Below are 25,305 nucleotides of genomic sequence, written 5' to 3' on the forward strand. Positions count from 1 at the left end.
AGTTTGTTTTAAAATTAATATTAAACATCTGCTTTGCTACTAAAAACTGGTTTGGTAGTATAAAGTAATAGTATTATGAGCTAATAGTATTTTAATATTTATTAGTGTATTTATATTGATTTTTTTCCCTTTTTAGGTATACTAAGGAAAGAGAGAGTAAATAGAATCGGAAATAGTTTTGCTTCTTTGTCTACTGTCCCTAAACTCTTGGGTTAGTGAGAACTGGAGACCATACATGAAACAAGAGATATGATTCTTTCTCTTAGACATTAATTTTAAAATAAGAGGACAGGGGCTGGGGATGTGGCTCAAGCGGTAGTGCGCTCGCCTGGCATGCGTGTGGCCTGGGTTCGATCCTCAGCACCACATACCAACAAAGATGTTGTGTCCGCCGAGAACTAAAAAATAAATATTAAAAAAAAATTCTCTCTCTCTCTCTCTCTCTCTCTCTCCTCTCTCTTAAAAAGAAATAAAATAAATAAAAAAAAATAAAATAAGAGGACAGACGGGCCAGAATAACCTGCCAATTTTTTTTTTTGTATTTTTAAAAAATAGCCATCTGGTTTCATTTTATTTATTTGTTTATTAAATTATAGTTGGATACAATACCTTTATTTTATTTATTTATTTTTATATGGTGCTAAGGATTGAACCCAGAGCCTCACATGTGCTAGGTGAGTGCTTTACCACTGAGCCACAACCCCAGCCCTTATTTTATTTTTTAATTAATGCATTTGTTAGTGCATCATAGTTATACATAATAGTTGGGCCAAAAGGCATTTTTAGAAGACACACATTTGGCCATTCACCATCAGTATCTATTTCCATGCACTTTTGTACATGTATAGCATATTCTCTGACATCCACATGGCTCTAATATGTATTCGTGAAACAAATGAGTGATGGGAGGAACGGGGTATATAACCAGTTAACTCTCTGACTTGAGCAATAGTTGAGAACTACATTGGTGTTGGTCACTGTTATGGGTTGAAACCACCTGTGTTTCCCAAACAAACTTCCTTTGTTCTCATTTGGGTTGACTGTTGACAAAGAAAGAGACTCTCTAATACTCAGAAATCCAAATATAGCTTCTCACAAAAGCACACGTGTTATAGGGATGCAGTATGGAAATAATTGCAGACTGAATTTTAATCATTCAAGGAGCGAAGGTCTTCTATCCCTCCTGCCTTCATTTTGGCACATGTAATTAGGTTATTATACACTGGTCATTCAAGCTGGAAAACTAAGATTCTTAATTTGAAGAAAGGAATTGCTATGTAAGTGGAAAGGAAACATAAAAATGCATTTGGTGATTCTTTTTGTGTTTGTTTAACAATTCAGGAAGTGACTTAAACTTCGCCTGCCAATGTTTGATGCTAGATTTTTATCAAAGGAAGGGTCCTATCATTTTTCATGTGTGTTTAGTTAAGAGATTGGTTTAAATGGAAACATAAGCTAGCAAGCAACAGTCTCACTTTTGGTGAGTGATGTCTCATGCTCCAACATAAAGAAGGGGAAAAATCATATAGGATGCTTTTTCTTTCTGCTCTGGGGAATGCATCAAACAAGACCAACATAGTGAATTCAGACCACCTGTGAGACTCTAAATTGCTTTTCCTGAATCTCTGTTGAATTAAATAACAACATTTGATTATAGTATTTAAAGCAAATCAAGGAATATTCAGATGAATCAGTGGATAAATACATTTAATAGTAGTATGGACTTTGCTCTTATTGCAGATGGATTATTATCCAATGAAACCATTCTTCTTTCATGTTGTAAAGCTTTCCAGATTTCAGGAAGCCAGGGCAGCTGTATTTTTTTAAACCTTCACATGTGATCCAAAAGCATCATTTCCTAGGAGAAATGACGATCTGTTAATCTACAGTATTTATAAGCAATGGCTAAACTCTTGTCTAAAAACGTTGGATATACACACCTGGTGAAGGAAAGCTCTCCTGCCAGAGAAAATGGAATGTTCTCAATCAGCCAAGGGAGCAGCTTGGAGGAGAGAGACTCATGGAGCAGGTGCTTCGAACCTCTGATTCTAGCATGCCAAGAACATAAGAGGATTTGCCCAGCCTCGGGGGTAGAGAACTGTTAAAATAAGTAACTAGGCATTTTCTATGTGTTTGCTTTGCCTCAAAGGATGTACCCGTAGACTTAAGGAAATGCAAGCTGACTAGACTTGACTAGAATTATGATTGCTAGAACAGGCTGCATCTGCCAGGGTAGACTCTGTCATCATGGCAGTGCTGATATTTCTATCTGGATAGCTGTTGTCAGCAGGACTAAAGAGAGATGGAGCGTGTGCAAGAGATGGCTGAGAGGCAGAGGCAATCTTCCAGTTTCTGGGAGGCTGAATAGTCCCCCAAACTTAGACACTCATTTGGTTTGAGTTTAAGTTCTGGCACAAAATTCTATTTTTGATACTCCTAAATAGTCATTTGGTGACTTTTCAGTCGCATGTATGTGTGTGTGTGTGTGTGTGTGTGTGTGTATATATATATATATATATATATATATATATATATATATACATTTATGTATTTTCTTTATATTGTGCAGGGTACATAGCCTGAGTTTGTTATTGTAATTTCATTGAGAAGCGGTAGGAGGACATGCAATTTTAGATTTTTTTTAAAAAAAAATCAATATTAACATATGAGCTTGACCCTAAGGAAAGGCTGTGGAATCTGGAACTGCTTGGTTTGTGTGAGGCCAGCTCATAGCTTGTGCGTGTAGTGACCCTCCATTGCCCAACACAACGGCATCTTTGGCAATCTCTCTCTCTCATTTGGGTGGTCAACATATCACAGCAGCCAGAATAACCCTGGGAACAAAGGATCTAACACACCTCAAACCCTAGCCAAGTACAACATGAGGTTCCCCCAGCCCGAAGGAGAGGCATCCTGAGAATCCTCAGTGTCCTCTACGCTGGCCATCAAAATAATGGAATTTTCAGTCTTGCTCAACATTGGGGATTTGAGTATCTCTTATGATAATCTTTCCTTCTCTAAGTGGTTAGGGATGTAGTCTTTATAAAAAAATCTTGTGGACTATATTTTGCCGAAACCTGACTGTCCACTGTCTCTATGTTGACCAGCCACCAGACTGAGGTTAAAGAGCTGGGTTATTTAATGACAATGCTGTCAACTTCTTCCAGCTCAGTGTCTTGCTCAATAACCACTGTGCTTCTGTAGGTACAATGTAGAGGTTCTTCAACATTTTTTCCAGTCTATTAATTTTGTGGAAGCCTTTTTTTAAGTCCATCCTCTGATGGGTGACTTGTTGCCTGATGGACCATGAAAGGTGGACCAGTGTCCCCCCAAGCTCAAGTTAGGTGGAAAGCGATGGTAGGCTTCTGGGAGGAGACTCCCCTGGAATGTTACTGTAAAGCAGGAAGGATCAGGAGTACCTGTGGAATTTGTGTCATCACAAATTTTTGGCAACAAAAATTGCAACTGAAGCACACTGTTCATATTTACAAAGGAAAACAACAAAGTGGGTTGTCAAACAGTCAAAGTGGGTCGTTAACATTAGTTCCTCCAATTAGGTACTCAAGTAAAGCATAAAGGTTTTCCTTCTCTGTCCACTGACTTGTATCTTTCCATACTACTTTCAAATGGAATTTATTTAGCCTAAAAATGGAAATTAATTTTGCTCTGATGGCCTGAGATTAGAGTTCCTGTGCATTCTGGAGATGGGGGTAGCTACTGACCTTTCTATCTTGCTTTGTTATCTGTTGGTCTTGGCAGTACCGTTTTCTTTCCGGATGCATTCCCAGAATGGTTTGGTGAAACAAATGCTCTCTTTGGAGGACTTTAGTTCTTTGTGGCTGAGATAAATATATATCAATTTTAAATGGGTTTTATTTCCCTCCATGAATGAATTCCTTGAGAATTGCAATTGTGGAAAGCATTAAAAGTTCAAATAAAACAGAATGAAGTTTCCCTGAAGGATTATGGTTTGGAGCCTTCAGTACATTGAGCAATGGTTCTAAAGAGGTCTTTCTTGTCAAAGGACCTGAGGGCTGCTGCCCATCTGTTTTCAGATCTGAAGATGAGGGGAGCAATTCTAAACTAGATTCAATGGGTCATGGTGTGTGTGGGGGTCTCCATTCTGTCAATCATTACTTGTTTGAAGCTCTGATGACACCTGTAGGATTCGGTGGCACAGTAGGTGCAGGAGTTAGGGTAGTGCCACAGGTGGAGAGGATTCAGGCTTATATTCCTTTACCCGTTGCACTTGTGTCTTATTAATGCCACACAGCATGTGTTAAAATGTGTGAAAGACTAGATCTTCAACCAACAGGGAAGGGAAGATCATCTTAATAGATTCACAAATATGCAGTTTTTGGAATCGTAACTTCTAGAAATCAGAATTTGGAGCATGGGAAGAGTTAGAATGAAGTGAGGCTTCTTTTTTTTTTTTTTTTTTTTTGGATACTGGGGATTGAACTCAGGGGCACTCAACCACTGAGCCACATTCCCAGCCCTATTTTGTATTTTATTTAGAGACAGGGTCTCACTGATTTGCTTAGGGCCTCATTGTTGCTGAGGCTGGCTTTGAACTCGTGATCCCCCTGCCTCAGCCTCCCAAGCCACTGGGATTACAGGCATGCACCACTGTGCCCAGCTAGAATGAAGTGAATTTTGAATGCTGATTGCTTTATTTTCTTGCTAGCAAATGAATTAATATATCACACATCCTCCAGCCTTTCTGGAATGGTGAACAACTGGAGGGATGTGTTGAGTAAGTGTTTGAAGACAACAACATGAACCCTTAGGCAATTAGCAAGAATTTAAAGGAATCAGCCGTATGTTTATGATTAAACTAGTGAAAGCTTCACATAAATCCAATTGCTAACACTTTATGTAAAGACAAGTGATAACCTCCCTAATGTTTTCCTTGATCTTTCAGTTTCTTTCAAAGTGACTTCAGAAGTTGAATTATTGTGAGAAGAAGAGGAAAAATGACTCTGTGTGTGTGTGTGTGTGTGTGTGTGTGTGTGTGTGAGAGAGAGAGAGAGAGAGAGAGAGAGAGAGGAAGAGAATTGAGTCTGATGTGGATCAGTGTAATGGAGACATCAGAAACAAATTTGAAGGTTGACCCTATCCATTGCATTTCACTAGATAATGCTTTGAGAGAAGTCTACAGGGACTTGGGGTGACTTGGACTAAATACTGATATCTGTTTCTTTAACAGTCTCATCATTCTTGTCTCTATGTGGAAACAAGTAAGAAATTTATTGGGCAGCTGAATGCCATTTTTACTAATGCAGTGATGTCCATCCAAACTAGATGACTATGATTCATGGAATCTTCAAGGAAAACAATTACTCTTTTTTAAAAATAAAATAATGGAGTGGGGAATTACATAGGTGCTCTTAAAATTGTATTTTTCATAATATAGAACATATGTCAATTGCTGCATCTTTCATTCAACTGAGGGAAAATTCTTGTGGAGTGGATTAATTCTAGATCCTGGAAATGCGAATCAGTGGAGAAGATCATTGTAAGATGAATGCCCATTTCATCTCCTTATCTGTAGCACGTTGATTTTTCAAAGTGCTGGTTGTAACCCTTATGAGGGTAATGAAATAAACCCAGTGGGTTGTGACCAGCATTTAAAAAAAATGCAGTACAAAGAAATGCCAGAGCATGGTAAGAGGTACGACTGTTTTGTAAACTGTGTGTGGTTCCCAGCGTGTGCTTGTGCATCCATGTGTATCCATCCACACGGGTGTGTGCAGTCATGCTGTACCATGCATCTTGCCTATACTTCTTCTAGAACTTCAGCCACAGAGGCTGTGTTAGTTGTGCCAGACTAGAAGAATCTCTGCCCTGATGGGACAGGTCAAGCAGGCCCCGCGACTCCGGTTCACAGATATGAAGACAGAACACAGCTTCCGAGGCTCTTGTTCTGAAGTTATATTCCACCTGCAAGTTCAAGTTCAGCTGCACATGCTGGTCTGTTTCCTCTCGGATGAAGAAATTTCCATATTTATCCAAGTGCTCCTAATGTTTCCTGCTTTCTCCTTGGCCTGCACTGACCCGGGAATTACAAGAAATATTTGCAATGTGCAGGCGAAGCACAGTTAATTCTTTCTTTTTTTTTCTTGAAGACTTTTTTTTTTCAGAAACAGCTTTATTGAGAAATTGTTCATGAACCATACATTTTACCCACTTAAAGTGTTCAAATTGTGTCCTTTAGCATATTCACAGAGTTGTGCAACCATCAGCACAAGCACTTGGAGAACACTTTCGTCACCCCAGAGGGAAACGCAGATCCCATACCTTTCATCCCACACCCTTCCTTTCTTGGGCTAATGGTGCAGCTACAGCCTCAGCCTCAAGGGGAAAGAGGGACTGCACATCCCTTGGTTGGAATGGTGGTCGCCATGCTGTTTTTGAATTTCTCACTTCTTCAGTAAAAGAGTTTTTCAGCATCTACCCTCAATTTAAATAGAAATACACTTGTAAATTTCTGATGCCACTATGCTAATATAGAATTACGCTATCAAGCACATTTAGGAGTTCAGCACTTGGTAGAAAAACTGATATTTTTGCTATGTAGCCCGTGACTTAATGGCACCCCTCCTGCACCATTCTGGTGGCCATTGGCTTAGCATGTGCAGCCCAGTGTGCTGAGGGCTTAGTTGGTCTTTTGGCCCTTTTCCTGTCCCCAGCCCTCTTCTCTTGCTTTGCAGAGCTCCGGGCCGTGTTCTTTGGCACTGGGTGCTTTCCATGATACAAGGGGTGAATCTGTTCTCCTTTCCCCTGCCCTGCCAACTTTTTCCTAAGTCTTAGGAATATGGTTTGCCCCTTTTACTTGTCTTCCTTCCTCTTCCAAGTCGGGTTAGGTGTTATTTTTTCTCCTCCCTTTAACAGCCATACCTGGTTACACCCTCTTCATGGATTGGTCTCATCCAGCTCCAGGCCACAGGGATTGGATTTGTACCTTGCTTACATTTTCCTCCTTTCTCTCCCTTTCTTCTGTTACGAACAGTGTTATGAAGTTTATCTTCCCTGTACGTGAATCTGCGCTTTCCCACTTGTCTTCTTAGGATAGATTCTTGCAACGTCAATGCCATGTTTCATCACAGTTTAAAAAAAAATCCAGGAAAATAAGCCAGGGTTAGATGGTGGAATGATTTGGCAATTCCAAACTTTAGCACTTATTTGTTAGGATATTGATAATATTAGCAGCTAGGGCCAAGGTAACAAGGTACCACAAACTTGGGGCTCTAACAACACACAGGATGTATTGTCTCACAGTTCTGGAGTCTAGAAGTCCCAGATGAGGGAGTTGGCAGCATTGGTTCCTTCTGAGAGCCTTGAGGGGAGGATCTGTTCCAGGCCCTTGCCCTCGGCCATCTTCACACTCACACGCTGCACCCTCTTGTGCCTGTGTCCAACATGCCCATTCATGAGGACACTGGTCATCAGACTAGGGGCCCTCCCTGCTCTAGTAGGACCTCACTGTGACTTCACTAGCTATATCTGTAAGAACCCTGTTTCCAGATGAGGTCACATTCTGAGGTACCAGGGATTGGGGCTTCATTATGTAAATTATGAGGCGATCACAATGCAGTTCATGACATTGATGGATAAAAAACTGCGTTTATGTTGTAGGCATATTATTAATTTGTTATATATTAATATATAATTATACTTATACATATATACTACACATATTTTATATTAGAATATATAATATATTGAAATATATGTTCTATATTTCTATAGATTTGAATCTCCCTAATTAGGAAAAAATATATTTCTCTTTTTTAATTTAAGACCTATACCTATTTTATCAATTAAATTTTATAGATCTGTTGGGTTTGGGGTACTTAGGAAATCGCAATATTTGGGAAATAATATCAGAACAGGAAAAACTGTGTTAAGGAAATTAGAAAGGTAAGGGAATGGAGTGGAGTGCCTTGCAGAGAGTTGGCACTTGGTAAGTGTCTATAGAGCAAATTTGCTGAGTGAGGGGCTGGGGATGTGGCTCAAGCGGTAGCGCGCTCGCCTGGCATGCGTGCGGCCCGGGTTCGATCCTCAGCACCACATACAAACAAAGATGTTGTGTCCGCCGAGAACTAAAAAATAAATATTAGAAATTCTCTCTCTCTCTCTCTCTCTCTCTCTCTCTCTCTCTCTCTCTCTCTCTCTCCCCTCTCTCACTCTCTCTAAAAAAAATATAAAAAAAAATTTGCTGAGTGAGTAGAGGGGGTGAAATAGTAAGAAGAATGTTTAATTTTATAAAAAAGTCGTGGGGGACATTTCAATATACTTTGGGAATGCTTACATATTTGAATTGGTCTAAAATTGTCCTATATAAAGATGGACTGAGTTCTAAACTTGATAATTCACTTCATGTCTATCTATCGCTTCATCAGAGAGAAGTGTATAAGCAGAAAGAAAAGAAGTTGCAAGAATAAACTCATTACTGCTTTACCTTCTGGTTAGTCTTTAGAAATTCAGATGTTTGAAAATTACTTGTTACTTGGAAAAAATAAATGCTTCACAGTGATTTGAAAACATTTATTTTATGGCCAAAAGAAAACTCAGGTCCACCTCCACCCCCGATTCTTGCAGTACCATCTGGCATTTCCACATCCTGAGGGTTTTCCCCTCCATTTGGTCCTCCCCTCTCCAGCTGAGTGCTGGTTCAGGAATATTTGAGGACTGGCCTGTTGTACCAACACTCAGCATTTAATATCACATCACAAATCCTACAGATGAGAGCAGAACCACTTTTTACATTCTGGAAGAATGGCAAACCTTTGCAATTCAGAGATCTGCAGTTCCTTGATGTTTGCTTTATTATAGTTCAAACTTCTGCCTGCACTGTATATTGAATTAATGCATTCTTTTCTTTTCTTTCTTCTTCTTTTTTATTCTGCACAAATGCCATCTCTTAGCTAAGTTTCTTCCTGCCCCCATGCTTTTACCTATATCCAAATTTCTCAGAGCTGGGAAGCTTCTGCCATTTCAGCCTGTTTTTCAAAAAAGGCTCACTTGCAGCTTGCCTCATCACGAGCTTCGGGGCATGCTTTTTGGATCAGTTCTCTCTTTTTCTTCTCAGGATCAAACGCCCCTGCTTAGCTCTTCCTCTGGGCTCCGGCTAGACTTCACAGAACTTCTTCCCGCCACCCTCTCATTTAGAAAAAACTGACAAAAAGGCAAAAGCGTGCTTTAGTCACTATGGCAACCACTGCCTGCCACTACTTTGCTCTTTTTTGAAGTTACTTCCTAGTTGTGAAGGTTGATTTGCATAAAGCTCTGGAATAGCTGGCTAAATGTCTTTAACTGTTCCCAGTCCTTGTTGAAGGGTTGGCCTTGTTTCTTTTCCCAAGTATCTATTATAGCTGTTTGTTGCATAGATACCTTGACTGTTTTCCCAGCCACGGCCCTTCATTGTCCCTGGACCCCCAAGCTCCTCTGTGGGAGGCCATCTTGCTATGCTCTCCCAGCTTGAAAATACCTCATGCCAGACTGGTGGGTGGTGAAAATCTGTGAATCTAACATGGGGCCATATCTTCAAAAAGACAGACTTAACATGTGATCTTGCTGTGAACATTAAAATTCTCTACTCCTCCTAACAATGGTTGATCTATAAAAGCTCTCAGAACTGCTTCAATTCCTACCATTAGTATGGATAGAAATGTCCAGAAGATCATGGAAAACAGAAAATTGTGTCCACAGGATGGAGGGGAGCACCCAGTTGGCTTCTAATATGATTAGGGTATTTGAGATCATTTCTTTTGGATGGTCGTAGAAGCAAGAATTATAAAGTCTTTGAGGTCATATGTTTCTTGAATCTCTTTCAAGTAGATATCCCACTTTAAATATTTTCTGACTTGGTTACCCTCTTTTAGGAGTACCCAGTCCATATCCACATGTGTATTTTTCTGATGCCCTCAACAGATAAGTGAGGTCTCAGAGAAGGTCTTACTCATCTTAGTGGCATGCACAGTACCCAGGCCTTGCAGGTGTTACGTGCTTGATGAATATTTGCGTGAGTAGTTGACTGTCTGGTGTGTCCTGGGAAATCATTCACACACTTCTTACTTGATGACATTCAATGGTGTTGTCAACACAACTTGTTGGTTGATGGCCAGGTGGTGCTTTTGAAGGTCTGCAGCAAACAAGAGGATTTTTTTTTTTCCATCCCAAATCAGCCCCAGTACTGAGATTATCAGTCCTGTTCATCTTTGTCAGTGTGACAGGGACAAAGAAGCACATGTGTGTGTGATATATCTCATCCTATAGATCTCAGTTTAAATATCGCTACTTGGAGAGACGGTCCAGTCCTCCCCTCTCCCCTTGTGTAGGTCAGAGCCCCTGCTCCCCACCCCTATCTCCCCTTACCTTTCTTACTCTTCCATGGCTGCTTTTGTGTTCCCTTGATGGCTTCAACACCGTGTGCAATGACACGCACATTTAGTGTTATTGAATGTTGTCCCTCACTACGACGTAAGCCCCTTCCAGGACTGGGATAGAATGTTTGGTAAATAAGGTGAATCTAACATGTGAGTATTAAACAGCCCAGTGATTCTCTTTGATCACCATTTTATTAAATCAACGTAAAATTAATCAGCCCATAAAGAAATTGTTTTGAAAAACATTTACATATTTGCTAATGGAAACGAATGAAAATGGAGCTTTTACAAAGGGGTGGATGAGAGAGAGAGAGAGAGAGAGAGATGCTACATCTGGAGCAAAACAGCTGTGTGTTTAGGAGGAGGTGCAGCCAGCTGTTCCTTCTGTGCCAGAGGATGCCACACCCCTCCTGGTGTGTCTCCCCGTGAAAGCTCTGGGAGAAATCTGTCACACTCAAAGAGCCTTCTGAGCACCATAAGGTGGTGTATCTAGGGGCAGTGCACAGCTGTTTCTTAAAGATAGAGCAGAGCAGCAACTATGCAGGGCACGTCTACATTCACGGCAAGCTATTTTCCAGATAGCATTTGGGAATCTGATCTGATTATCAGGCTCTTTCGACACGTGGCAGGTGCGTTTTAAGGACAGCCCTATGCTCACTGGTGAGAAAATGGAAGATGGAAATCCTGAACACCTCAGATTCTGCATCAAATGCTTTGAGAGTACAGAATATGCATACCTGTAGGCTTTACAGCTCTCATTCTCTCTCTCTCTCTCTCTCTCTCTCTCTCTCTCTCTCTCTCTGTATGTGGCCAAATTTAATGAAAACATGCTGCTTTGACTGATTATTTGTGGTTATTGACATGCATACTATAGGCATAGTCATAAAACACACTGTATTTCTCTGTGGGTTTGGCTGTTGTGAATGTTTATGTGTAGTTTATTTTTTAGAATGCAATTTTCCCAGATTAAAAGGAAAACAATAGCTGGCTCTTCTGCAAGATGATAAAGAGGCTGCTATCAATTATAGTGTTTAAAAAGTATGGCTTTAGATAAAAGGATGATTTGTTATTTAATGCATCAAACAATATTGTGAGCAAATTCTGGTTGGCCACATCTGGGTGTGTTCCCCTTAGTCCTAAGAGGAGAGGGGTGAGCCAGGAGTGATGAGATTGGAAGTAGTCCAGGCGTAGAGAGGGTAGGGCTGGAGTGGATGGAGTGGAGAGACGTTGCTGGGAATGGGTGTTAGGGGAAGACACTGCTTGAGACCTGCTGTGTGCAAGGTCAGTTGATGCAGATGATCTTTAGTAACTTCTAAGAATGTGCCTTAAACCCCTCGCTCTTCCCAGGTAGCTGGTATCATTTCTTTAGTCATCACCTAGATTAGCTTCATAGACTTTCCAAAATGATTTTTTAAAAATGTGCACTTGGTTTCTTTGACTTGGCACATATATTAGTTTAATTTTCTGAGTTTGGTGAATTATTCAAGTCCTAAATTGTTGGTGTATAGTGTCAGGAGGCTTGTTAGTCATGCTGGCTATATTAACCTGTTACTGTGGAAGAGCATTTTAGTGTTAACATATAAGACATCTCTTGCTCCTTTAGAAAAACTAGTATAATTACTTATCCAGTTAATGAGTTTGTATTTTAACATTCTTTTATTTCTAATTTTGATTAGCTCTTAGATTGCAGACACACACCTTATTTATTTTTTGTGCACATGGATTCTTATGATACCTGTGAAACATCTAGATCAATATCTTTTATTTGGTCTATCAGAGTTTATAAAACTTAGGACTCAAGAGCAACATTTGTTTTAATAGCCATTTTTAAAAAATAATGCTAGGTTTATATTTCTCATAAACTTATGTTTCAGGTTCATGTCAACTTTTGTTTTAGGACCCACATTGTATTGTTTTATTAACAAAGAAAATGGATGGTCCAATTGTTTCCAGAAATCTCTACTACTCTTTGATGCAAGTTTTCTCAATTTTCTTATTACTTTTGACTTTTTGTTTTGGTGAAATTTTCTTGACCTTGAAGAGCAACCACATGACTCTGAGGCTGACACAGGAGGATTGAAAGTTCAGGGCCAGACTGGCCAACTTAGTGAGAACTCGTCTCAATAAAAAGATAAAAAGGGCTGGGGGTAAGGCTAAGTGATAGCATGCCCCTGGGTTCAACCCCAACTATTACAACCAAAACAAAACAAAAACAAAAACAAAATCACAACAAAAGTAACCACAAATTCTCAGGCAAAGCAAGTAATATGGCTTGTAATAATTGATGAATTAAGTGAATATTGTTTTGTTATCAGATTGATGCAGATTTAAAACAATTCAGAATTCTTGACCATATTCTCAGACTGGTGCTGAAGTTTTGAGATAGAAACACTAAGGCAAAGGCAGAGAGTAGATGCTTTTATCAATTACCTTTTGCTGGGTAATAAACTAGCTGCTCTTGTTACTATGCCTGCTTCACAAATTAACCCAAAACCTAGTAGCTGAAAACAATGGCAGGATTTATTTCACTCATAGGCCTGCAGTGTGGTGGAGCTCTGACCAAACTAGCCTGCCTCTGGGCCTCCCACCATCAGTGGGGTCAGCTCAAAGGTTAGGGGCTGGCATGATCTGAAGCTGGCTTGCTCACAGAACTGGCATTCAGCTGAGACCTTGGTGGGACCGTCATCTATACCTCATACATACACCAGTGCATGTAGCCTGAGCTTCCTCACAATATGGGGCTGGGTTTCCAGGGCAAGGTCAATATTTTGTTACTATGTATGAAGAGGAGGACTTTGTCACTGGAGCATAGACCATTAGAGACAGAAGACACAAAGGGAAAGTTCCCCTTGGAAACTGGAGCATGACAATATCTACAAATCCAGAATTCATGTACTGATTAGACACAGAGAAAATACACCTGTGCTCTCTGTCGTAGCCATGGTACAGCAAATCTCTGGTTTATTTGACACATGGTTTTCAATTCAGACAAAATTTCTGAAATACTTTAACTTCTTAGTTGTCAATCATTTTACCTTGCTTTCATGGTTTAATTGACGTTACTCTGCTTATAATGGATTCGATCATCTTGCCTTATAGGTAAACACTTTTCATTTTCTGGAAGCCAGAAAAGGACTTGGAGGAGGATAATGGACCTGAGATTTTATCCCCCATGACCTAGGGAAAGTAATTAATTTACCAGACCCATTATAGCACTGGATTGAGCGGTGATAGTATATTAATGAGAACCATTTACTGAGTACTTTGTATGTTCCAGGCACTATCTTAGGCACTTGACATAAATAGCTCATTTAATTCTCCCAATAGTACTGGGGCAAATAGTTTTGTTATTTTCATTTTATAAGTGAGAAAACAGTGGCTCAGGGAGTTTAAGCGGCTCACTCTAAATCATACACCTAAGTATTGGCACTGAGCTAAACAGGCAGTTAGACAGTTTGGCTCAGTTGTCCACATCATGGTGAAGGCAGAGCATTTGGACCAGGCCTAGGCCTTTGATTTTCATTTTTCCAGAAAACCGCATAATGCTGCATTTGTGAAGAGCTCAATAAATGAATTCAACAAATACCTGCAAATCAACTAAGAGTGATTTTTGTGCAAGTCATTCTTAGATGCCAGTGGGAGATTTTTTAAAAAAAAAAAATCTTTAAAATACCCTCTTTGTCCTCAGGACCTTATAATTTAGTAAAAAATATTAAAATAATATAACTAGAATATAAAGCAAGCAACGGATAAATGAATGATAATTATAAAGTAGGGAATAAGAGAAAGGTGAGAGAACTGTGCTTTGGAAATGTTAGGCAATTAATAAATATTTATGATGTTGAAATTAAATCATATTGTGAAGAGATCTTGAGAGGCACTTAGAGCTGGAATAGAGATGGGAAAAAACTAACCACATCTGTGAAGGAAACAGCAGGTACTTCAGTTTGGATCTGGGTGAGAACATAGGAGCCAAGATTGGAAAGACAGTTAAAGCTGGATTGCTGAGAGTTTTCTTTGAGTAACAGGCTAAGGAAGTTGAGCTTTTTGCTGAGACAATGGGGAGAACTTGACAGCTGCTGAATGATAGACTTGAGTGGAATGCATTTGCATGACCTGGTATGAACTATGAACTTTTGAGCCATGCTGAGTCATTTAGTTGCTGTTTAACCTGCATAAGTTGCTTTCTAAGCCACACTATTCCCATTTATGAAATGGGAATCATAATACTGATCTCACAGGGCTATTGTAAGGAATATTATAAGGGCTATTGTAAGCTGTACTCCCCCAAACTCCCAATATCATGATTGCACTGTAGAAAGAATGATGATTGCTTATATACTTTTTGTTTCAGTCAGCCTTTTCTCTGTCATTATCAAAAGACCTGACAAGGGCAATTTTAGAGGAGGAAAAGTTTGTTTGGGGCTCACAGTTTCAGAGGTCTCAGTCCATGCATGGCTGCCTCCACTGCTCTGGGACCATGGTGAGGCAAAACATCATGGCAGAATAGCGTAGAGAGAAAAGCAGCTCAGGATATGGCCATCAGGAAACAAGTGCACGGGCATGCGCGCGCACACACACACTCCAGTCACACCCTACCTGCCTATAATCACTCACCCAGTTAATTCCTATCAGGGGATCAATTCACCGATTAAGTCAAACCTCTCATAACCCAATTATTTCACCTAATCTCAACTCAGGTGTCACACCTGAGTTTTGGGGGGTGCCTCTTATCTAAACCATAACACTTTTATATCAGACATTATTTTGATGCAGATGATAATTATGGCTTTGCTTCATGGCAGCAATTATCAGTGGTGATTTTGTTAATGATTTGGAGTAGGGTTAAAATGGAAAGTGCAGCTAGAGTGGTCTATCAGCTAGTATTCAGTCAGGAAAATAAAAAATGAGTTTGGCATTTCAATGGAGGAGTTTGATAGGGGGAATTTCAGCTATGTGGATGGTATAAGAGCTAAGAATCAAACAGGGGACTGAGAAGTAACCCACAGGTTAGCAGTAGCAGGGACTTACCATTAATGACTGCTAAAGCTAAGGGGACACAGAGGAGGTAGTTTTACCTGAGGCCAGCGATTGGGGTTGCTTAATGGAGCTAGATCCCTTGTGAAGTCTGCTGGTGGGACCTGGCAGTGTGGAGGGAGGGGCTGGCCAGTGAAAGCTGGAGCTGTGGAGGAGAGGTGGAGATGCCACCTGGGGCACAGCCAGGGAGGGGAGAGGTTTTTGGCTTCTTCTTCCCTAGTCTTCATCCAAAGCTTCTCACAGACGGATGAACATAAGAGACTATCTTACCTGGGAGCCAAGGGAACCTGAGAACTCTGAGTCTTCTGCAACGTAAAGCCAAGAGGGGGTGTGGGAAGTAAGAAATGGATCTGAGAGTAAATAACAAATGATTGGCACAGACAGAACTGTCATTAACTATATTTGCACTATCCAATATGGTTGCCACTTAGTTATATGTGACTATTTAAATTAAATGAAATTAATTTCGTGTCTCAGTTGTGCTAGCTTCCGTTCAAGTGCTCAGTAGTCACATGTAGCTGGTGACCATCATATTGGAGTGCTCAGTAGTCACATGTAGCTGGTGACCATCATATTGGAGAATACAAATACAGAACATTTCATCATTGCAGAAAGTTCCATTGAACAGCACTGGTTTATATGCTATTGCGAAGGCTGTATTTGAGTATAAATGGAAAGGTACATTCAGTAAAGAGGTAAAAATGAATAGACAGTAAAATTCCTAAAGGATGTGTGCCTATGTGTATGGGTGGGTGGGGAATAAAGAGAATAGAGACACTGATGTTTGACACTATGGTACATACACTGGTAGCACTTTCAGAAGCAACAGGAAACCATGAGAAGAATCTGATTATGTTTATGCCAAGATGGGTCTAGACAGCTGTGTCAGAGCTGGTTAGAGCCGAGGACATAATGCAAATGTGAAAGTTGCCCTCAAGGAAGTGATAATTGAACTTTGGGGGAGGGAGCCACGGATTAAAAACCTGTGACTTTCTTTAAGGGCACAGGGACAGACAGAGTAGACTCTGTGGTTCAAAACTTGGCAAATTTGGATATAGCTAACTCCATTTGGAATTGTCAGTCATGATGCCCAATTGCATATAAAAGTCATCAAAGCCAAAGCAGAATTGACAGGTTAAGAGAATAGGGTGATTGGAGACCTTAATGGAATGAAAAGTAGATCTAGTAGGTGTGAGAGAGTGTCTGTAGTAAAACGGGGTCAGAGAAGCAGACGCCGCCCTTAGGAAACCTGAGTTCAAGAACTGGTAAGGAGCTGCTGCTCAGCGTGGGTGATGAGGTTTGAGGTAGAAATGGAATAGAAGATGCCGAGAACTAAGACCTTTTAGGAGTTGAAGTTACTGTGGATTTATCTATTACATAAACGTTTTTTGAGCACTGACTGTGCCCAGCACCAATGGGCACAGGGTTTTTCATGTTAAAAATACTACCCAGCTCCTTCAAGGAACACATTGTCTAATCTAGAACAATGGCCTTTTTATAGAGAGGGGGTGCTGGCTCCATCCCTAGAGACTTTGAAAGATTTGGTTTGGAGGACAGAGGAAATGGGGGTGGGCAGAGATGGTAGAATGAGAGAGCAGAGGGGATTCTGGTCATGAGGCAAGGATTGGCACAAACCCATCCCTGAGCCATAAAAGTGTTTATGAAGAAAGTAGGAAAGGGACAGGGAGGCAGGTTCTGGATCATGCTAAGGCAGGAAGAATGCCCAAGAGTCAGGCCTTTGTTTCTGAAGGAGTTTGCTCACCTAGCCAGTCCTAAAATGATGTGAATAATTTTTCTACTTATAGCTTTGAGCTAGGATTTAATAAAGTTTAACATTTAGATCAACAGGGTAGAATTAGGTGACTTTATTCATGAAAGAGAAGAGATGGTTATCACTTTGGATTTGTCATCGCTCCTAGCAAGCTTTGGTGGTCCTCTTGCACAGCAGGACATTTGGATGCTACGTAAGCCCCAGTTTGTCAAAGCATTCCCTGCCATATGCTGCAGCTCGACCTCAGACCTTAGCAAGAGCAGTCTGCTTTGGTCCCAAGTTCCTCTGTAACTCAAAGCCTTCTCTAGGTTCATTTATGTGCTGTTTTGAGTGGCCAAGTAGGTGTGTCCTTTTGACTTTTCCTTTTGTAGATAAGCCTTTTTATTTCTGTGTGCACAGTTGACTGATGTTCAGAGCCAAAGTGGCATGCTTGACAGCCAGGAAATGCCTCTCAGATGAGCTTCCTGCTGTCCTCAGTTCTCCTAGGACCTGTGTGGCAGGTGCTGCACATTGGCCAATGGGAAATTGCTATTGGATTTTTTTTTTTTCAAATAAACAAATCATCTCTGAATGCCTCACTTGTTCCTATTTTCCTTCCATGTGTTTAATGCGCAAGATGCAATAACTTGTTTTGTTTGTAGTTTTGTGGAAATTAATAGTAACTACTCACATAGTGTGATTGTCTATGGTCCCTCTCCTCAGCACTAGTACTTCCAAAGCACCTATTAATTTGTTGAATCTTTACAAAAACTTTATGAGGGAAGCCCTATGTTGTGGTTGGATGTGAGGTGTCCCCCAAAAGCTCATGTGTAAGACAAGGCAAGAAGGTTCAGAGAAGAAATGGTTGGGTTGTAAGAGTCTTAACCCAATCAGTGATTTAATCCCTTGATAGGGATTAACTGGTAAGTGAATGGTGGGGTGTGGCTGGAGAAGGTGGGAATTAGGGCCTGGCTTTGCGTATATAGTTTGTATCTGGAGAGTAGAGCCTCTCTGCTTCTTGATCTCCATGCTGTGAACTGCTTCCCTCTACCAACCCTCCACCATGATGTTCAGCCTCATCTTGAGCGCCCCAGGCAATGGAGCCAGACTTCTGTGGACTAAGACCTCTGAAACTGTGAGCCCCCAAATAAACTCTTCCTCCTCTATAGTTGTTCTGGTCAGATCTTTTAGTCATAGCAGTGAAAAAACTGACTAAAACACCCTACTATTTCTCCAACTTATGAATGAGGAGACTGAGGCGGAGGATGTTCAAGTATGACTTACCCACAGTAACGGGGGTGTGAAGGCCTGAAAGTGTGGCTCCACCATCCTTGCCCTTGGCTGTGTTTCTCTCACTTGCATTCTGGCGATGCTGGGTGCAGTGTGCATACACTGATTTCTCTGATTGCTATGAATACTGAGGTTTTGCCTCCTTTGATGTGTAGTTCAGTTGTGAGCTGCACGATTTTATTGTCTTTTGCTTAAAAAAAAGAAAAGGATAGAAAGAGTTAAAGAACATCAAAGCGAGTTCTTTGGGAAGCAGAGGATCTGTGGTCTCATTTGGATGTATAATCAACCCCTGTAATTGTTATTCCACATTTTTTGGATTCAACCAATTGTGGGTGGAAAATATTTGGGAGAAAAAAAAAAACTCCTGCATCTTAATTGAACAGGTATACAGCATTTTCTTGTCATTATCCCTTAAATAATACAACTATTTCCATAGTATGTAATGGTGTTAGGAATTGAAAGTAATATATGATAATTTAAAGTATACCAGGAGGAGGTGCAAAGGTTATTTGAAAAACAATGCCATTTTGTATAAAGGACTAGGGCAACCACAGATTTTGGTGTACTGGGAGAGACCTGGAACCAATATCCCTGAATTCCAAGCGCCAACTGACTGATTGGCACATTCTGCCTCAAATCACCTGAGCGAAGGAGTATAGTCTCAGCTTACTGGTTCCTCCTTAGGACATCTGTGATGAACTTTCCACAAAAATAGCCAAAAGCAGAGATGGAGCTCACCGGGGGTGCCTTGAGGACTGAGCCTGATTTCTATTAGATTCCTGAAAGCTTGGAGTTTCTTCAATGGGAAGGCCCTCAGACTAATCTGTATTATTTAAAAAGAATTTTTTTGAGGGTTTAGAATTGTGAAAGCCATCAGCAAAACATTAGCCCAAGTGGCATTTCCCCTTCACATGTTGTCTCTTTGCTTTGCATGGAAATGATTACCTTAGTTTAAAAACACAAAGGAGAAAAGTGCTCAGACCTAAGTAAGATCCTAATGAAATGAACATGTGCATCTCACGGCCCCCTTCATCGGGGCCTAGACCATGATGGATTTTTCTGCAGGACTGTCTAAATCAGTAGCATGTTTTTGGACAGCTTGCAGAACATCGACCTCTTTAGCATTTTGGCCAGTGTTGCTGAGGGGGGGGCTGCTGCTTCAGGTCTGCGGAGTTCTCTTTGTATGATAAATAATTATAAAGGGAACTGTCGACTTGAGCATCTGGCTGATGGAAAGACTGGCTGGAAGGAATGCTGAACTTTAAGTGTGTGCAGCCCCAACATCTGGTGTGGGGACTTGATGGATTTGGGAGGGGACAGTATGTTTGACATCTGTGTATTAGGTCCTAAAATGTTCTTTTCAAGTTGTTTGTGCTGGTCCCAGTTGACTTGTATCCTTTAGGAAATAAAAAGGCAACTGCAAAAAGGATTAATTAGATTCCATCTCCGAAAAAAAAATCTTTATTGGTAACTTACGGTTGGAGATGAGAGTTTTCATTAACTCATAAGTTTGACTTCCTCTTTGAGTAGATGACAATCCAAGGGATGTCTCAAGAAGAAAAAAATTTACCTTCATGAAGGGTAAACGATAGAAGAAGAGAGAAAAGGAATCCCACAGGAATCATGAGACATTTGGCATAGTAAGGCAGAAGTAATTCAAACATAAACCGAAAAAAAAAATGCCTTGAATTTCATAGAAAAACATACGTAAGCCATCAACTGGTGCTGGATGCATCTTGAAAATTTTGAACTTTTTGTGCATAACATAAACTAAAAGAAGCACAAGTTTTACACCAATGACCCAAAACCACAAAGTAATTTACTTTTATTAACATTGGAGTAAATACCAATGTTTGCTGGCTTGTGGCTTGGATATGAAACATAAAAGAGGAAAAGTCTGTTTGGCTTTTTTCCCCCAAAAAAGTAATACAGCTGGAAAAAGGCAGCATTTTGCCTCACTTGTAATTGTCCGGAAATTTAAAATAGACCTTTTACTTTTTTTTTGGAGTTTATATTGAAATTCCATCTTTTGTGAAATCAGTGAACATAGGTTTAATAGCACACACTGGTCTCTCGTGAGCAGTTTGTAGTATGTGAAAGGTCGGAGCAGTTTTGGGTACCAACATGGCACAAGTCTCAGTTATCTTGGGATAAGGCTGTTTGGGTAGGACCCAGGATCTTGGACCACTTGAATGGTGTGCCAATTGTCTTCTGTGCTTTTATAACCAGTTGCTTCCAGAAGGTCCGAAGGGAGTTTTGCGCACAGAGAATGACCTAAGGAAAATTCATGTTTTTTTTTTTTTAAACCATGTGATTCTTTCCCCAAACTTCAGGGACACCTTAAAGATCTGAGCAGAGTAACCAGGATGTCAACTGTTTAAGATCTAGAGGCAATTGACTTCCCAGAAGTCACTTTCTTTTTGAGCTAGACCCATGTTTGGTATCAGCCATAACCTATGGCAGAGACTATCTGATCTGTCTTTAGGGCTCAAAACAGACAAAATGAGAAAGGCTTCATAGTTTTCCCTTTGCTGATAAATCTGTGATAAATGTCTAGAATCCAGTGAATCTGTGATAAATGATCTAGAATCCAGGATGTGGGGATTTTGAAATTAAATTGGTAGAATTTGCCACTCATGGAGGTGTTTCCAGTTGGAGTCTCCCAGGCCAGCGACCAACGGTTTCCCTGCATCTACTCCTTTACCCTTCCTTTCTCTTAGTCCTTCTTCTTCACCGTGGGATCTTCTTGAAACACACCTCTGATTCTGAGAACTGCTGTCCCAGCTCTCCCTAAAATCATAAAATGACTTCCCATTGTTTCTGGGTTCAGTGACACTTCTTCAGGACTTGTGAGGCTGCGCATGGTCCTTGTCCCACCTGCAGCTCTTGCCAGGTGTCAACTTGAGCTCCTCCTTGCTGTCTGAGCTCCAGCCCTGATCTCCTTCCTGCCATCCCCTCACCTGCTCAGGACCCTCCCTCGAAGGCATTTCCTCTTCCTGGAGGGCTCTTCCTGCTCCTTTCCTTTCTTCCCTCCTACTTATTCTTCAGATCTTGGCTCAGGAGCGACTTTCTTGAGTAGCTCAACCTTCTCATTCTAAGATCTCCTAACACCAAGAGCTTTTCCTTTGTGGAAAAATTGTGATTTTACACTTGTCTGCACTTACTTAGCCACTGTCTTCTCCCTGTCTACCCCAATGTGTTCCTTGTGTTGACACGCAGTCTCTTTCTCTTAGGCACATGTAAATATTTGTTGAATCGGTGAATATTCTGGAATATTAGAAATTTGCAATGATGCTGCCTCCCATGTCTTTCTTTCCTGAGACCCCATCTAGCTTTCAGTGTACATTCTGTACATCCCAAACATTGAACTTCCAAACTGCTGTGTTCCTGACAGACCAGAACTAAACTGAGCAGACTACTCCAACAAAGAGGAATGAATGCTTCAGGTTGCATTTCCTACAGCTTTTCCCCTACTGTGGTTTACCTTCTCATTCTCAGCAGGGTCCTCAACCTGTCTTAACCCTGTGCTGCCATCTGTTATTGTCTCCTGGGAACTCTCAGGGCTGTGGGCCAGTGTCCTGGCAGGTTCCCACCTGCATTCATATTTGCTCCCATCTGAGATGCCTACTTAATGTATCTCTCAATTGGTAGTGTCCTTTGTCCCTGCTGCCAGTGAGATCCAAGACACCCAGACCAAATGAGCACCCTTAAAGCTTTGCCTCTCCTTAGCCTTTGTATCTTAGGCCCCCTTTGTACGTTAGGATCCCCTCTATTCTGCCTTGCCTTTTTTCTACTTCTTCTCTTACAGCCTTGTCTACGTTCTCTCCCTTGTAAAGAAGTTTATATGGGATGCAGACTACAAACCACTTCTTAGGTTGCACCGTTTGTGTCTGTCTCACCCGGTTTTAACTCCCGAACTACTATTTTATATTAACCCCACTCCTTTCTGAGGTTGAGGTTCTCCTCCCAGCAACACTCCTCCATTTATGTGTTGTCTCTGGCTATTTTCACACTCTAATGGCAGAGTCGAGTAGCTACCACAGTGACCAGATGGTTTGTGGAGCCTGAGAGATCTAATGTCTGGCTCTTTACGGCACCCATGCTGATCCCCTCTCCAGGTTAGTGGTTCTCCACCCTGGCTGCACATTAAATTACCTGAGAAACTTCAAAAACAAAACCTGTGTCCAGGCCCCATCCCAGAACAGTTAATCTCTGGCCGCCATATTTCTCGGTGGTTGTAATCATATTGAGAAGCACTGTTAGGTTCCCCTTCCTTCTTGAAGTAGAGTTCCCCTTCCTTTTTGAGGAAGTAGAGTTCATCAACTTCCTCAGGCTTCCAAACTTAAAATCATTACCAAGACTTAGTAACAGCTCAGTTCCTTCCCCTCAGAGAAAGAACGAGTGTGTGGGGGACCCCCCCCATGCTACACACCCAGCAGTCACCAGTCTACCCTGAAGCTCACCCAAAGAGATTGTTGACTCAGAGGTAAACAGTCCAGAATTCTCTCTTTAGCAATCTTCATAACTTTCTGTTTTGTCACTGTACTCTTTTCCTTGTCATTTTGGGCTTTTGGCTGCTCCTTATAGAATTCCTGTGCTATCTTTTGGGTTGCTTGATATAGATTTTCAAGGTCTGCCTTCTTTTGCTATGAAATTCCTTTTAAATTATTATTTATAATTGTGGGGGAAGTACTTATAACATGGCCCATCTCAACTATTTTTAAGTGCATAGTTCAGTGGCATTAAGGGCATCCACATTGTTGTACAAGTCACCATCATTCATCACAGAGCTCATTTTACCTTCCCCAGCTGAAACTCTGAACCAGTAATTCCTCACTCCCAGGACCGCCAGCCCCTGGCAATCTCTGTTCCACTTTCCGACTCCAGGAATTCAACTGCTCTAGGTATATCACCTAAGTAGAATTGAACTATTTGTCCTTTTGTCACTGGTCTGTTTCAGTTGGCTGATACAGTGTCCTCATGGTTCATCTATGTTGTACCATATGCCAGAATTTTCTTCCCTTTTAAGGCCAAATATATGTCTTTATGCATTTTGTTTTTTCATCTTTCATCTTTTGGCCATTGTGAATAATGCTGCTAGGAACAGGAATACACAAGTCACTTTCTGAGTCTATTAAATTCCTTTCTAACTTAGTATCTCTGATCCTGTCCAAGGGCGGTTCAGATCAGGCACATGGTCCTTACGATTCTCATGTAAGAGATGATGGTCTTGGTCAATAAACATTGTACATCAAATGGAATATTCAGCATTGTATTTTTAGGTACCACTGAACTCAGAGGCCAGATAATATTCAGCGTTGCTCACCACTATCCACTGGGAACATTGTCACAGACCCTGCACCCTCCATGTACTGTCACCAGTCAGTTTAAAAGACTTGTCAATGTTTTCATCATTTCTGTTTTCTCATTCATTTTTCATGGGGTAGAAACAAAAGCTCTTTGGGAGACTGATTACAATATAGCAAGCTCAACACCAAAATCCAAAAAGTTTTGGAAAGTAGGAGTTTTATTTTAATTTTGTTTTTTGTTATCTTTTACCTCTTTCCCTCCCTCCTACCTTACCCCATTTCCCCCTCTAAATCTTTCCTTCCTTTTTCACTCTCTCCTTTCCTTCCTTCTTTCTGTAATTCATATATTAGCAAACGCTTGATACAAAATGACCTGAGGCTATTCATTACCTTTATTTATTCCTTTTAATGTCATCAAATATTTGAGGTTCTGGAAGGAGAACCTCAAACTCAGAAAGGAGTAGGTGTTTGATGATAGGGTGCTTCCCCAGACCCTTTGGAGATGTTTTATAGTTGGCAGGACACATATCATTACCATTCTAAAGTCTGAGAAATCTAAATAATCTTTTTAAGAGTTTGGGGTAAGACTTGTAGTCCTGCATTTATCAGGTATCTCTTTCAGAAAATGAGAGAATGTTTATTATTTGAACAGTGTAGCTTGTGGGCAGAAGCTCAGATTTCTCATTCTGGTCTTTTGTGTGTTGGAAATATTTGCGAAACTCAGTTGTGGAGAGACTTTCCTCTTTAAGAAGTTGAAATATGTCACCTGACCCTGGGAAACCCAGATTTATCACTGTTGGTTTAAAAAAAATTTGTTTTTTATTTTTCAGTTTTTGGTGGACACAACATCTTTATTTCATTTTTTTTTTTTAATGTGGTGCTGAGGATTGAACCCAGCGCCCCGCACATGCCAGGTGAGCGCATTATCGCTTGAGCCACATCCCCAGGCCCTCACTGTTGGTTTTTGAACCACCTTCTGAAAAGATTCACCAGAGGATCTGTCATCATGGCACCTCTCAAAAATAGCTGATGGGCAGCTTTCACCATGATATCTGTAAAGATGGCACCGGTGCTTGTTGACCTGAGGGTCATCCTGCACATCCACTAGGGCTAAAGATCAGGATGCATCTCACAAGGTGGGAAAGCATAAGCTGTACTTTTTGGAACCTGGACATAGATATTTTTAAATCACCAATCCCCAAACAATTGGAATAAAGCCAAACACATTTGAGTGACAGGCACTTTCCCCCCATGTTCCCTATTTAGGGGAAATGGTATTCTTTATATTACTTCAGAATATACAAGTGTGTTCACAATTCAAAAATCATATTCCTCTGGTCTATCTTCTGTCTCCCTCTTTAAACCAGTAATAGACTTCTGCAGTCTTTGCAGTGTTGTTTCTCTGGAATGTCCCATTCATCAGTGACTCCCATGTACTTGTCAAAATGAGAGATGAAGGTGACTCTTCATGTGGACCACTGGCCCTACTTGCAGCCATAGGCATTTTTCATAATGTCTAAGGCATGGC

At 40.8% G+C, this 25,305-nt stretch overlaps 1 protein-coding gene and 1 long non-coding RNA gene across 17 annotated transcripts in view; one reads left to right on the plus strand and one right to left on the minus strand.

Annotated features, from left to right (window-relative positions):
- Nucleotides 1–25,305, plus strand: part of LIMCH1 (LIM and calponin homology domains 1) — a 320,832-nt gene that overhangs the window by 74,131 nt on the left and 221,396 nt on the right. The window lies entirely within an intron of this gene.
- Nucleotides 1,725–3,845, minus strand: LOC308654976. Its single transcript, XR_014023354.1, has 3 exons — nucleotides 3,723–3,845; nucleotides 1,941–2,048; nucleotides 1,725–1,858 (listed from the first exon to the last, which is right to left on the minus strand). It is a non-coding gene; the product is annotated as an uncharacterized lncRNA (long non-coding RNA).

This window comes from Spermophilus citellus (assembly GCF_964194105.1).
Source record: "Spermophilus citellus genome assembly, chromosome: 8".
In the NCBI taxonomy this organism is placed as follows: domain Eukaryota; kingdom Metazoa; phylum Chordata; class Mammalia; order Rodentia; family Sciuridae; genus Spermophilus; species Spermophilus citellus.